The sequence below is a fragment of the Somniosus microcephalus genome, chromosome 6 (genome assembly GCF_052327205.1).
Source record: "Somniosus microcephalus isolate GS21.2 chromosome 6, FLI_Smic_1.0, whole genome shotgun sequence".
NCBI lineage: Eukaryota > Metazoa > Chordata > Chondrichthyes > Squaliformes > Somniosidae > Somniosus > Somniosus microcephalus.
The window spans coordinates 79,962,960-79,976,200 of NC_140992.1; the positions used below are offsets into that span (position 1 = coordinate 79,962,960).

Below are 13,241 nucleotides of genomic sequence, written 5' to 3' on the forward strand. Positions count from 1 at the left end.
TTTCCTTGGTGTACTATGCTGGAATATCTACTTTTGCCAATGATGGCAAAAGACACACACAGCTCTCACACTACAACCTGCCTTGCAGTTGGTAGCTCTCAGTACAGTAATGGACTACAAGCAAAAGATAGAAATGTCAGATTGTAGTATCTGAATGAGTTACACAAATTCTCAACTGTGCCACTAAATGGCACATTAGTTGTGATCACATTTCTGTACACCCGGTCCATCCACATTAGCCAATTGCAGAGTAACACTAATAGTGGCCTTGTAAAGGAATGTCAGCAAGAAACTGGAAAGGATACCAAAGGCTGCATTTCTAATGTGGCGATTGCTATATATTTTTAAAACAGCAGGTTTGACACCACTTGCAGTTATGCTCCATGAAATGTTAAACCCAAGCAGTATGGGACTGGCTCCTCCAGGGAATTTCAAACTGGGACCAGAATCTGGAGATGTACTGTCAGTTTTGCAAGACTGCAACCAACAATTCAAAAGAACAAGCATTGTGGATTTTTTTTTAATGGTCTTGGACATATCAAACATTCAGAGTCATTTTTCAAGAGTTTATCTCGCATTACTTTACTTCTGATGGGGACCTTTGAGGTCTCCACGAGGATGCCTTTTTGTAAGACAAAGTTGTGCAGCACACAGCATGCCATCACAATCCGTAAGACTATGCTGGACAATACTGCAGGACGGGCCCCAGATTAATCTAGACACCTGAATCATGCGTTCAATATGCCTCTTGTGTGTAATGATGATCCAGGTGGATTAATGGACCTTGTTACAGTGCTGTCTCGCCAGGGTCATCAGCCAAAGCTGTAGAGGATAGTCATTATCTACAAGGAGCCACCCAGAGACTTGGTTAAAAAGAGTGCTGGTACTGTGGAGTTTCTTATAACAAAGGCATTGTGGGAGATGCCTGGGAAGAAAGCATTTACTTGCTAGATAGTGTGCTGTCGCTGCTTACAAACGAGCTGTTGGGAGAATGTTGCCCTTCCTTGTTATGCATCTGACCACTGATGTACACAGCATGCATGGCCATACGAGTGTAACCCCTGATTCCTTGAACCTTGGGGAATCCCACCACTCAGTAAAATTGCAGTGCTCCATCATGTTTGCACCACAAATAAGCTAATGAAATTGCTAGCTACAGAGAAAAATGCAACTGTGATTTGCTTAATGCATCTGTGCACAGCTGTTTGGCTTATGTTACAGATGTCCCCAGTGGCAGCCAGGATGGATTCCATGACACAGAAGTTAAAGGCAATAGGAACATTAGCAGCCACTGGCAGACAGTGAATACAATAGAGGTGGGTTGCTGGTTTGTAGGTACTAATGGCCCAATGCTGGTAGGAAATCACGGGCTGTGAGTAGATTGGGGTGGGGAGGGGTGTGGAGAGGACATTTGAGGGGGGTAGGGCATGGGGGATGGAGAGTAGATCAGGGGCGAGGAGGGAAGGAGGTTAGCTTGGGGAGTCTGGGAGGGGCGAGGGGCACTCCTGCACCTCCCGACTCACAAGCAGTGCCGGAAAGGCACTTACCTGCTAGATCCGGTCATTCGCGCCTCCCTCCAGCTGCCAGGTTTCCCACAGCACTTAAATTTAAAACGGCCCTAAAATTTGAGGCATGCAGTCTCATTAAAATATTTAAATGACAGGTCTGCCTCTGATGAACAGGTAAGTCACCCACTCCCCGACCCGATGAACAGGTAAGTCACCCACTCCCCGACCCGATGAACAGGTAAGTCACCCACTCCCCGACCCGCCTCATTAAAAGTGGGCACGTTGGAGGTGGGTTTCCCAATTTTGAACAATTAACCCCCACCCCACCCGTCGTGGGGGGATAACATTCGTCCCAAGGATTCTATAATAGCCTGGCTCTTTAAATTTATTTTCACAAGAACCTTGCAACCTGGCACGATTACCACTAAATGCAAATTAAGTGGCAATGACAGAAAATGGTTCAGATGTCGTTACCACATCATCACTGCCTCACAGCAGAGGCTAGGAAATGAAGCAATGATGACGTGGTAACAACATCTGCCCAATTTTCGGTCTTAGGTGAGTAGTTACTCCTGCAGTCCAGCAGAAACACAGAAAATGTGGAGGGCGATAAAGTGGGCAAGAATCCAGTATAATGGTTCTCTGTCCCATTTCCTATTCCTGTCCGGCCGATTACTACCCCAAAATCTAGGCTACAATATCAGAAAAATTAAGTTTAAGATACCTTGATTAATATAGTCATTTACATTTTTAAGTAACCTCATCACTGCTTACCATATCATTTTATCAAATGCCAGCATTTTAAATGTGCCAATAGCAGTCCTTACTATCACATTTTAATTGTTATATTTGCAAATGTCAATGTGTGCATCTAAATTAATGACCTATAATTTAATCAGGAACTACAGCCAATTTGTTTTGAAATTTGCTGAAATACAGTATTATCATTTCCTTCAATGTCTGCTGAGCATTTGGCTGCTAGTCTGTAAATGGCAATTATTCCACATCCCTTAACAGAGAATTACATATTGCCGGAAACGAGTCTTCATAAGAACATAAGAAATAGGAGCAGCAATAGGCCACTTGGCCCCTCGAGCCTGCTCCGCCATTCAATAAGATCATGGCTGATCTTGGGCTCAAAGCCACTTCCCCGCCTGCTCCCCTTAACCCTTCACTCCCTTATCTTGCAAAAATCTGTCTATCTCCACCTTAAATGTATTTAATGACCCAGCCTCCATGGCTCTCTGGGGCAGAGAATTGCAAAGATTTACGACCCTCTGAGAGAAGAAATTCCTCCTCATCTCAGTTCTAAAAGGGCGACCCTTTATTCTAAAACTGTGCCCCCGTGTTCTAGATTCCTCCACGAGGGGAAACATCCTCTCTGCATCAACCTTGTCGAGCCCCCTCAGTATCTTATATGTTTCAATAAGATCAGCTCTCATTCTTCTAAATGAATGAGAGTTGAAAGTTGCAGTGAAATGCTACGTAACATTCAGAAAATACTCCACACTATTGTCTAAACTGGTAATCCTTCATTTACTGCAGTAATAAACATTTTCTGGGGTTACAATTTAATGTATTTTGTGATAGGCAATACATTTTTACTAATAACATCTAAGGAGAGAAGGAAAATCTATCCAGATCAAGGACTGTTGAAATAAAGGTTTAGTAACGAGATGTTAAGAGACTTGGGTGGAAAAATTCAGTTGTTTGCGCCTCCCGTTAGCACCTTAAGAGGGCACTAATGAGGCGCAAAGCAACTAGCGCCTGGGCACGGCGATGTTTGCACAGCTCGCGAAATTAACTAGACATTTTTCGGCAGCGCTAAACACTACCGCCACGATCTCCTGCGCCAGCAGATTGTGACGTCAGTCGAGTGTGCAACGCCCCGTTAGCACCCCGGACTGGATATTGAATGGCGCCCCCTGCCTTACCACCTGCCGCTAGCAACGACAGGTTGAGGGGAGCGTTATGCTGTCAGAAAGGGACTAGGGGAGCGCTATTTAAAGGCGAACGCTTCCTGCCTTTTTTTGTCGGTGACATTTTTGCACCACGCATTCTGAGAGAGAGACTTCTGGAGAGATTCAATGCTTTGTGAAGGAGTTTTGGGTACTGAGCAGCACTTTGCAGGTTTATTTTGATTTGCCCTTCCTTGCTTCGCCAGCGCTCTAAGGTATGTAAGGGGTTTTCTCTGAGATCGCAGAGGTTTCTCTCGCCAGAGGCCTCTCTCTCTTTTGCACAGTGAAACCTTGAGTGGTTCGACCCACTCGCCCCTTAGGTTCTAGACACTGGACTTAGGTGCAGGAACTACAATGCAGAGAATACTCTTATAGACCAAGTTTAATTAAACGAAATGAAATTTTATTGCATAAGGAAAAACAAATCAAATGCAAGCAAATGAGGGGGTACATGGGAGGGAAAAACAAATCATAACAATAGAGTACTAGCTAAAATAGATACAGGCATATTATACCTTACAACAGTCATCACAAAATGGGGAAACACACGGAACATCGAGGGACAACAGCTCATGTTAATTATACCCAAAATGACCACCCCCTTTAACCTATCTAGATCCGATTATGAAGGGCCAGAAACATGCTCACCAATCCAACTAGGAATTGCAAGGTTTTGAAACAGGTCTGCGTTTTGATCCTTTCAGGCGTCCTGTCTCCTCGTGGTCATTGGGCTGTGGGAGCAGTGGCTGCTCAGGCTGATGGCGCCTCTACTTCAGCAAGACGAGCGGACCCTCATCTTGTTCACAGCTCATTTTTTTCTGTGCTCCGGCCCATGATGTGGTGGGGCGTTTCGCCCTCTCTTCTTCTCCTGGACTTTCTCCTCGTTTTGCAGCGGCCCCGGGGTTTTTGGTCGATGATCTCCCGACGAATACCCCGGAGGCCGAACGCAAACTTGAACCACCTTCTTGACTCGGGAATGGCCGAGGCGTTCCCGCCATCGACTTCTCTCTCTGGCTACGAGGTTTTAGCGTGTTCGTCTTCCAGAAGCATCTACAAGCTTCCTCCTAGATTCTCGATGGATCCCCAATGTCATCGGCTATCTGGGCGCTCAATTCTTCAACCAGCTGCCCTGTCTTTTCCCGGGGTCCCCAATTATACTTCTTAATCAAGGCCTTATCTCCCGCCTAATCAAGGTTGGTCTTTGTTAAACTTTTGGCGGGCTTATAGCACAGCGGGATAGTTATTATATTTAAACTGCTTTCGGGATGGCCGGTGATGGCCATCTCTGGTCTGGGATGACCTGGTAATGTTTTAATGTTTTCTTGATGTCCTTAACGGGTCCTTGATGCATTCTTTATGAATATGGAACTGTTCCCCTTTGTCTGGGTAAACATCTAGATGGCCTTTATCTACAGGCTGATCTGACTGGATCTGCATCCAATCTATATGTATGTGTATGTGTCTGGTTTTGTTCTCTCAGAAACGGCTTCCAGAACTTACTGTGGGTTGAATCCACAAAGGCTGTCTGGGGACTGCAGGAACCATTTTAAAGTGTCCCAATAAGTCGGTCACAGGGTCTGGCGGCCATTTTATGTGTCCCTTTTCTGGGCTTCTTTTTAAAACAGTCTTTTAAAATCAAGGCCTCTTCTGCCAGAGGACCCTTATAGTACAATATTAATTTTGCGAATTCTACAGGTAGCGCCTCGCTCCTTGGCCTTTGCGCCTTAAGACAGGTGTGAAGCACCTGATTTAGTGCTCCAATCACCTATAGGGGCAATAAAAGCCAAGTTTGCTGCTGGAGGCGATAATTAGCGTCAGGCGCTAAACTTTGCGCACGGCCGATAATGGCGCCCCAAATGGGGCGATACCGAATTTTTCCCCCTTGGACATTCAAAGTTCCAAACGAAAAACTTTCATAGTTGGAACGTTGAACAGAAAACCCCCCAGAATCCAGGGTGCCAGCAGCTGACATGGTGGAATGCTTTAGTTTCAGCAAGTAGCTTTAAAACCATAGAACTACCCATCATTGAAAGGACGGCTGTCTCAATTGCGTAACTTTCATCAGTTCTTTGCCAGGCTGTTACCAGGTTTCTGGAGGACGCAAGGGCAGGTGTTCTACTTGAGGATATGCAAACACTGGACACACTCTGAATCATGACACTTGTCGCTTCAGTATAGAACAGCATTGATAGTGCTCATGAGTCACGGAGAAGTCCACGGCCCAGATAGGCTCCCAACTCAATGCTGTAAGAGGATATACAGTGGCAAATATCTTGGAAGGGGCAAAATTGGGAAAGACCTCCGTCTCGGCATTCATGGCTTGACCAGGTTGCTATTCCTGCTTAGAAGTATCAAGCCTACATTGGAATATTCAGTACATTAATTATGCTGTAATAAAATTTGAAGTAGGGAGAACACATTTTAGAAACTTCAATAAATCTTTTAACCTTCAACATAAATCAACCAAGTGAATTAAACAATAAACTCTGAAACCGGTATCGTTTGGACTGCAAAAGGAACGACATATCCATTAGCAAAAAACATTTAGAATGATTTGCAAGTACAGAACTTGTAAAGATTCTATAATAATTCTAAGGGGGAGAAATTTGGTATAGCCCCGTTTGGGGCGCTAAAAGTTGAAAAATTAGTGCCAGGTGCTAATCATTCTCACCTCCCGTGAAATTCAGTTTTAGTGCTCCAAGAGGGAAGTGGAGCGCTAAATCAAGCGTTGAACACTTCTCTGAGGGCGCTAAAGTCTGAGAGCAGGACGGCATTGGCAGAGCGCTAAACAATTTAGAGCGCATTGTAAATGGCACTCTTTCATCACAGAGGCTGCTTCCCTCGCTTAAAGGGAAGGGCCAATGATGCTGCACAAGCTAGTTGTCGTCAGTTCTGTTTTGCAATGCGACCTGGGCGACTGCTATTACAGCCCCAAACACTCTCACAAAGTGAAGGACTTGGGCACCTTGCACCAATGAAATATTAAAAATTTTGCACAGGCACCGGGGCTGGTGCAAATAATAAAGGTTGTGCTAGCTGAAAAGCATTCCCTTTAATTACCGCTCCCGAAGCGAGCAGCCAAGTTCACAATGCCTCCTCTGGCTGGCGTATCGGTGCGAGGCGATAAAGCAGGGGGGGGAGACAATTTTCTATCTGGGGCGATAATGGCGCACATAAGACGTCACGATCTGCGAGGTGCTAGAGGTCCAGGCGCTAAACCGGCACAGAAGTTTACAGGCGTCGCTGCATTTGCCACGCCCAGGCGCTAACCCATTAGCGCCCCAGCCAGGTGCTAACGAGAGGTGCTAACATACTGAATTTCGCAGCCTAAGTGCTTAAAAGTATGCTCCAGGATAAAGTCCTAGAGGGAAAAATTGGGTCGCGCCCCCTTTGGGGCACTAACTTCGCCGGGGCGCTAAAAGTAGTGCCCCGAAAAAGTTAGCACCCCTGCGCCCGAAATTCACTGGTAGTGCCCCAAGAGGGAGGCAGGGTGCTACTGGAAGTGCCCTGCCTCCCTCTTGGGGCGTTGCGAGTGAATATTGCGGTGCTACGTGCCGCAGTGCCATGCTCTGTGGCATGTCGCGCTGCAGTACTGCAGGCCTTCCTCCCCTTATTAAAGGGGAGGGCCTAGTGCAGTGCGACCCAGGGCCCAGCACTCAAGAGAAGTGCCGGGCTCACGGAACGCAGCTGGCACTCCGTGGGGGGGGGTCGCAGAGAAGGCTGCGGATGGCAAAGCGGGCAGATGCTGGCAGGCGGCCAGCAACAAATATGGCCGCCCGGCACCTTCCCTTTAATTTGTGCCGCCCCGGCCGCAGGTAGGCCCCCCATAGCATCTGGTGGTAAGTCAGGGGACGCTATCGAAGATCGCAGCTGAGGCATGAGCGGGGCGCTGCGCACGGCGATGATGTAATTGCCAGCGGCGCAGGGCGCTAACGGTTACCGCCGCTGCTAACCTCCCGCTGAATTTCGCAGGAGATGTTAGCGGCGCCGCACCTGGGCGCTAGTTGCTTTGCGCCCCATTACCGCCCTAGGCGCAAATCACCAAATTTTCACACCTAATCCCTAAGTATTCACAAGGAAAATATCACCCATAACCAATTAAATAAAAATGCTCAGAACTCCAACGCAATTATCAAACCTCAAACAACAGCTTGGAAGCAATTATTTTTCCCACGACACAGTAGTAAATATTCAAAACAGATTTCCAGAAAAGACCGAGAATGATTTATTCTTTTAAAATGGAACTGCATAAAACATCAGGTTGGCATGGGGATCGACAGCTATAGTGATTGAAATGATCACATACTTCACAGAGCATAATTATTCCTGTACTACTGGTGGTTGCGTGGGAGGAGGGGAGGGAAGAGAAAGTGGGGAGGAATGGTGTCTCGAACACCACAGACTTGAGCTCAAGTGGAGATGTGAGGTTGGATGAATATTCTGGAATTTTGCTTATTTACTTCACCTCTTGGGATCAGAGAACTTGTGCAGAAGTTTCCATCATGGTATCGAAGGGATACCACAGAGTACATGGTACGGGCAGTTTGCAGAAGAAGGCAAGCTTGATGGGTGAATGGCCTCTTTTCATTCAGTGCTTTCTTGTACAATTCTATGATTCTATCAAAACATCACAGAAGGAGACCATTCGGCCCACCGTGTCCTTCTTGGCTCTCGGAAAGAGGTATCGACTTATTCCCATTCCCCTGTCCTTTCCTGATATCATTCTAATTTTTTTCCAAATATTTATCCACTTTTTTTGACAGCTATTATCGATTCTGCTTCCAACATTGTCTCTGCTGAGGCATTCTGCATCCTAACAGCCCTTTGCTTGAAAAAAAAACCCTAAACTTCTCCCTTTGTTCTTTTAGTAATCATCTTAAGTAATGTCCACTAGTTACCAACAGAAATATTTTTTCCCTATGAACCTCACCAAAACCTCTCAATTCCGAACACCTCTATCAGATCCCCTCTTGATTTTGTTCGAATGAAAAGAAACCCAGTTTTTCTAGTCTCTCCTCATTAACAAAGTCTCCCACTGATACCACCTTAGTGAAAACTCTTTAAAGGTGTAGATTAGGGTTTCGATAGCGATGGCAGGAGATGTACAGTCGAGGCAGCTGATGTTACAGAGGTGGAAGAAAATGGTTTTAGTAATAAAAAGAAATTCAGCTTGGGGTCAGTTTGCCAAGCTTCTGCACCTCCAGACTTAGCCTTTGGCGGCAGCCAGGGAGGTTGATGAAGCCAAGGCCAGAGGCACATAGTTGCTGGCGGGAGCTGAACAGGAGAAGTTTGTCAAGATTAAACTGGAGGAAACGTCGGCACATCCAGGTCTTAAATGTCCGACAGGAAGTTGGAGAGTGCAGCAATAGCCCTGGGGTCAAAGGAGAAGGTAGAAAAGTCAAGCTAGATGTTGTCTGCAAATTGTAGCTGATGCCACAGCAAGGGTAGTGCTCAAATATATTTATTTACTAGCTGAAGTGCCCGGCGGTGCCGAGGGTCTTTTGAGGGCATGTTGTTGTTGGAAGAGAGAGAGAGAGCGCGACCGGGGGGGGGGGGGGGGGGGGGAAAAGAGAGAGAGAGCGACGGGGGGGGGAAGAGAGAGAGCGACTGGGGGGGGGAAGAGAGAGAGCGACTGGGGGGGGAAGAGAGAGAGCGACTGGGGGGGGGAAGAGAGCGAGCGACTGGGGGGGAAGAGAGCGAGCGACTGGGGGGGAAGAGAGAGAGCGACTGGGGGGGAAGAGAGAGAGCGACTGGGGGGGAAGAGAGCGAGCGACTGGGGGGGAAGAGAGCGAGCGACTGGGGGGGAAGAGAGCGAGCGACTGGGGGGAAGAGAGCGAGCGACTGGGGGGGGAAGAGAGCGAGCGACTGGGGGGGAAGAGAGCGAGCGACTGGGGGGGAAGAGAGCGAGCGACTGGGGGGGAAGAGAGCGAGCGACTGGGGGGGGGGAAGAGAGAGAGCGACTGGGGGGGGAAGAGAGAGAGCGACGGGGGGGAAGAGAGAGAGCGACTGGGGGGGAAGAGAGAGAGCGACTGGGGGGGAAAGAGAGAGAGCGACTGGGGGGGAAAGAGAGAGAGCGACTGGGGAGGAAAGAGAGAGAGCGACTGGGGGGGAAAGAGAGCGAGCGACTGGGGGGGAAGAGAGCGAGCGACTGGGGGGGGAAGAGAGCGAGCGACTGGGGGGGAAGAGAGCGAGCGACTGGGGGGGAAGAGAGCGAGCGACTGGGGGGGAAGAGAGCGAGCGACTGGGGGGGAAGAGAGCGAGCGACTGGGGGGGAAGAGAGCGAGCGACTGGGGGGGAAGAGAGCGAGCGACTGGGGGGGAAGAGAGCGAGCGACTGGGGGGGAAGAGAGCGAGCGACTGGGGGGGGGGAAGAGAAGTATCCCATAAATAATTATTAAGAAGCTAGGCTTACTGCCATGAATAAGTGGTAACAAGTTTTAAATTTCCAACAGTCAACTGACAGAATAAAAGGTAGGATGAGGAGGAATGAGTTGCAGTCTCATTTTAGAGGAGATTATATGGATTGAAGAGATGCCTAGCCTGGCTGAGATTTTATACAATGACTTGAACATGGAAAATCTGCTCTGTAATAGAGGAGACGGTATGTGAGAATTTTAATGTTTGTATGTTCATCCAAAACTCTGCTGCCCATATCCTAACCCGCACCAAGTCTCGTTCACCCATCACCCTTGTGCTCACCGACTTACATTGGCCCCCAGTCCACCAACAGCTCATTTTTAAAATTCTCATCCTCATGTTCAAATCCCTCACTCCTCTGCAACCTCCTCCAGCCCAAAACCCTCCAAGAACTCGGTGTTCCTCCAACTCTGGCCTCGTTCATTCCCCCTCCCTTTGCCCCAGCATTGACGGCCATGCTTTCAGACATCTAGGCCCTAAGCTCTGGAAGTCACTCCCTCAACCTCTCCGCCATTCAACCTCCCCCTCCTCCTTTAAGACCCACCTTAAAACCTACCTCTTTGACCAAGCTTTTAGTCACCTGTCCTAATATCTCTAGTCTTTGGTTTGGTGTCAATTATTATCTAATTACACTCCTGTGAAGTGCCTTGGGACATTTTCCTATGTTAAAAGCGCTATATAAATGCAAGTTGTTGTTGTTTGTATTTGGTTGTGTGGTTTAGTTTTATGTTGCACATGGTAGCTTTATATTTGTAAATTTTGAAACACCTGCTCCCTATATTATCAATAGTGGCAGTCTGAGGCCTACAATGTCCCAGAGGCACACTGCATGCTCTATTGTGCATGGCGAGCGTAAAGTTGCTGGTAGCTTGTGCTCAGGTTGTGCACTAGGCTGATTAAGCACTTAACTTTCATTTAAATTAAACAGCTGCTCCATAATACAGAATACAGTCAGAGTGCCTGAGCTGTGCTTAAGCCACATTGCCATTTAGAACAGATGACAAAGGGGAGGCTGCATTGTACAGAAAACATTCCCTTCAATGGCTGGTGGCAGGGCATTCTGGCCCTGGCACTTGCAGAACATCATCAGCAATGTGCCTTAAATACTAGAAAATTACACAGATGAACTGACCTCACGCTATCTGCTGCTATCAGCTCACTTGTGCGTAGGCACTGGCAGCACTGTGAGTAGGCCGTATTATCTGCACCCGAGCATCAGGAAGAAAATTTATGGGCGCATTTCTTGAACCCGTTAGGCTCCAATGTTTGCTACATATATAGAAGTTTCTGGTGCAAAAGCCAACCTGGTTAGAAAAGATTCTAGTCATAGCAAATTTGTGCATTTAAGCTCAGATACCTAAAATCCAGATTACCCTGCACATTTGGAGATCAATGGCACCAGTATGTCTGCTCTTTGAGCAATTAATATAGTCCCTCGATAGACAAGGGTAAAAATACATTTGTTTACTGATTTTATTGTGTCAGCTGTGGCTCAGTGGTAGCACTCTCTGTTCAAGTCCCACTCCAGAGACTTGAGCACCAAAGCTAATCTGACACTCCAGTGCAGCTGATGGAGTGTTGCACTGTTGGAGGTGCCATCTTTCAAATGAGACAAACCGAGGTCCTGTCTGCCCTCTCAGATCCCACGGCACTATTTCGAAAAAGAACAGGTGAGTTCTCCCCGGTGTCCTGACCAATATTTATCCTTCAATTAACATCACTAAAAACAGATTATCTGGTCACCTCACACTGCTGTTTGTGGGATCTTGCTGTACAGCAAATGAACTGTTGCATTTCTTTACAACAGTGACTACACTTCAAAAGTACTTCATTGGCTGTAAAGCGCTTTGGGATGCCCTGAGGTCGTACAGGTGCTTATGTAAGTGCAAGTCTTCCTTTCTTGTTGCTCAACCAGTGATTAAAATAATTTGGAAACCAATAGTTCAGGGCCTAAACGGACAGGACCTCCCTCAATACTGCACTGAAGGGCTGGATTATCGGAGGGGGGGGGGGCGTCAGCGGGCGCGATCGGTGGCGGGTCGGGTGGGAAAGATTTTTTATCCACAGCGGTAGGGACCCCTCAGGTGAACCCGCTGCCACATGCCTTTCCTCGATGTTCCAACACACAGTGGCGGGGGACCCAATTCAGGTCATTATGACCTTATTTAGAGATGATTAACAACACATTTGAGCGCACCTTTGATTTTATGTGCTTGCCCATGGGGTCCTCGCTGTTCGGGGATCACGTCCGTTAAGCTGAGGTGGGAGTTCAGTGGCCATTGACTCAGCTGTTGAGTTGACAGCTTCAAATGTAAAGTAAAAGGTCCCACCTCACAGAGATATCTTCACTCAGCCACAAGCTCTTTCTCATTGCATTTCCACAACAGATTCACCGTGCTGCAAGTCTTTACACAAGTCTCCATTCAGTCTGACCTCATTATCTCTCTCACCATTGACATCGCTTCTGTCATCTCTACTTCACCTGCCATCTATTCCATCAGCTTGGGTGCCCTTGAAACTCTCTCACCTTGGTCCTCAGAATCCCACCACGATCAGCCCCAACACCAGCAGCACCAGATATACCAGCAGCACCAACAACACCACCAACCTTCTCCGCAATCACCTGATAACGCACAGGACACAGGGCATCAGCACCCGACCACACTGGTGCCCGGGAGGCCAGGGATGGCCTCACCATGGCCAGATTTACTTCACTTGACACTGTACACCCTGGCTGCCACATGATGCGCCAGGTTGGCACCATCCCACACCAAAACCATAATGCATCCTGACAATGCCCAAGCCATTCCTCTCACATAGAAACATAGACATAGAAGATAGGTGCATGAGTAGGCCATTTGGCCCTTCGCGCCTGCTCCGCCATTCAATGAGATCATGGCTGATCATTCAAATTCAGTACCCTGTCCCTGCCTTCTCCCCATATCCCTTGATCCCTTTAGCCTCAAGAAATATATCCAACTCTTTCTTGAATATATTTAATGAACTGGTCTCCACCGCCCTCTGTGGTAGAGAATTCCACAGGTTCACCACTCTCTGGGTGAAGAAGTTCCTCCTCATTTCAGTCCTAAATGGCTTACCCCTTATCCTTAAACTATGACCCCTGGTTCTGGACTCCCCGGCCATCAGAAACATCCTTCCTGCATCCAGTCTGTCCAGACCTGACAGAATTTTAGAGGTTTCAATGAGATCCCCTCTCAATCTTCTAAACTCCAGTGAATATAAGCCCAATCGACACAATCTCTCCTCGTACGTCATTCCTGCCATCCCAGGTATCAGCCTGGTGAATCTTCGCTGCACTCCCTCCATGGCAAGAACGTCCTTCCTCAGGTAAGGCGACC

The 13,241-nt window shown here is 47.7% G+C and overlaps 1 protein-coding gene across 4 annotated transcripts in view; it reads right to left on the reverse strand.

Annotated features, from left to right (window-relative positions):
• Nucleotides 1-13,241, reverse strand: part of schip1 (schwannomin interacting protein 1) — a 258,448-nt gene that overhangs the window by 130,788 nt on the left and 114,419 nt on the right. The gene's annotated exons all lie outside the window — the stretch shown is intronic.